Source organism: Bombus impatiens, unplaced genomic scaffold (genome assembly GCF_000188095.3).
Source record: "Bombus impatiens unplaced genomic scaffold, BIMP_2.2 scf_1471, whole genome shotgun sequence".
Classification (NCBI taxonomy): domain Eukaryota; kingdom Metazoa; phylum Arthropoda; class Insecta; order Hymenoptera; family Apidae; genus Bombus; species Bombus impatiens.
In genome coordinates, this window is record NT_177890.1 from 15,413 (window position 1) to 18,079 (window position 2,667).

The following is a 2,667-nucleotide window of genomic DNA, read 5'->3' on the forward strand; positions in this document are numbered from 1 at the left end:
TGCTCTTTATCGGTACTTAAGCTGCCTGGGAATGAATATTTCTGGAGAGAAGAGTCCGTCTTTCCAGGTGGTCGCCAAGAAGGACACCTGGTTCATGAAAAACCCAGAAATTAAACTTAAAAATCATCGGATAGCATCTGTCGATTCTTCAAATATTTAGGCGCCCAAATGGGGCCTTGGAAGGGTATTCACTGTGGCATAATAGTGCCAGAAATTCTGAGTATTATAAGAAGAGTAAAAAGCTCTCTTTAAAACCATGTCAGAAAATCGAGTTAGTAACTAAGTACATCTTCCCTCGCTTCATCTACCACCTGTTGATCAATCCTCCAAGCGATTCATTCTTAAAATTGTTGGATAGCGAAGGCAGACAGGAAATAAAGGCAATAATACATCTTGTGCTTTCAACTACACTCCCAAAGCAAACGGAGGTCCAGGTATACCTAGATTCGAACATCTTGTAAAGCTCGGTACCCTAGAGAATCCCATCAAAATTAAGAACTCAACCGATCCAGCAGCCGCAAGTTTTATCGGCGCGGACGCAGATTTAAAACTGAAAAGAATGGCGAATTTCTTAAGGATTAATTGGCCAGCCACTTCCGAGGATTTGACAAAATTGAAAAAAAAGACTAAAAAGCGAACACTTGCACCAATGTGCCGAACTTAAAAGTCAAGGCCAAGGTATTCCTGACTTTGCAAAAGAGAAAATTGGCAATGTGTGCATTAAGGAGTATAACTTGCTCAAGCCATCTAGGTACATTGATGATCTAAAATTGAGGACCAACACCTTTAGTGTGAAGACCATATTGGCACGGGCTGACAAGAAAATGGATGTTAATTGAGTTTCGGACCCCATAGAGGGTTATAAATGCATGAGTGGCATGCGCACCGTGCCGTCAGAAATGTTAAGAGAAGAGGAATATTAGACCCCACTAATTAAGAAAGTAATAGTAGAGTGTGGTCGGTAGAAGAGATTACTCTCCTGACGGAGCTCGAACAATATTTTAAGAATTATAAATACCCCTACGTAGAAATAAATAAGTCTTTAATAAATAAATAAATACTTCAAAGGTCTAAGAATAAGGAGACACGATGATGTGAAGTCTCACCTCACGAATAAGTTAAGTAAGAACAATGAAGTATTTGTCGAGCCTACGGAGGTAATCTGTATAAGCTGGGCCTCGTAGTTAAAAACGGGGAACGGATTCTCGTGGAGATTGCTTCCTTAAAACGGAGGAGAAGGTCGACAAATACTTCTCACGCCTGAACCGCCTAATGGTAAAATACAGTGTGGACGATGGAGAGATTTTACCCGTGGTCTTGCGCAGTAGAGGGGCCATAACGCCAAAAACCGTCGAAATTTTAAGGGAACATGGCGTCACGAAAAATGAAATGAACACGATTGTTATGAATGTTTTAAGAAGCTCTATAGAGATATGCAACGTATTTTTAGATGGATGAACGAAATATTATTATTTATTTACTTATTTATTATTATTTATTTTCAATGTTAAATTATTATTGTTATTTATTTATTGATTATTATTTATTTATTTATTTATTTATCATTAACTACTTCTAACTACTAATAGCTGAAGACGCAACTATTCAGGAACTGAGCAAGAATATCTGCGGATATGTTCTGCTATTTCCAACTGTACCTTTCAAGAGCTGTACTTGCCTCACCGACCACCGACTCTTAGTTTGAACAATTTCAGTCGAACGATCCACTCAAAACAAAACTCACGCAGCTACCAGAAAAAGAAATTCACTTCAGATTCAGACGAACATGAGAGAAGATTTGAAAATCTACGTGATGGACAACCCACAAAACCAATACTACGGCATCTATATATGGTATTTACCGGAAGCAGGCTCGATATTTGGATGACACCCGACGGTATCTTACGCGTCAGAAAACTTCTTTTATGACCAATGGCCTTAAAGTTCATTTTCTTTTCGAATTCTTACATCTACTTAAGAGTACTTGGAATAGTTCACTAAAAATGATTTCTTAATTGATGGATTCTGAAGTTTAGAAATAGATAAAGACACAGAAGCGTGAAATTCGTAGAACAATACAAACTTTACTATGATCCGCGTGAGACTTCAAAGAGAGTAAAATTGCGGATGTTTCTTCTCTATTATTAGCTTATGGAGCCATTTTTTAATAGTTTGAAATCAAAAATCTATTGGACTTGCACATAATAATGCAACTCTTGTATAGAGAACCAATAGAAAGAATAGAACTGAGTTGCTATCAGTTGCCGTGCAAGGTGCAAAAATTGTAGAAATCAGGATCAAATAAAACGCCGTTTTATTTGCTAGATAACTTTTGCGAGAACTAATAAACATTTGAGGCTTGATTTTTGCACACTTTTCAAAATTAAGAAAAGTCATATTTCCACAAAGCTTCAAGTTCGGATACTCAATTGTATATAAATATGTAGCGGCACATGAGTAGAGGACAATTCAAATCATGTTGTTGTTTTGCCTCGGAGTATCAACATCGTTAGAACATCAGTAATGTAAGAACAAATAGACTCTGGGCAAAACAATGTCGCCGCTACGCATAACCGTTGAACAAAGACGAATTTGAATCTTCCGACTTCCCTCCGGACCAGTATAAATAAACCGACGCAACCGAAAAGAGTTATGTATCTTTCTATT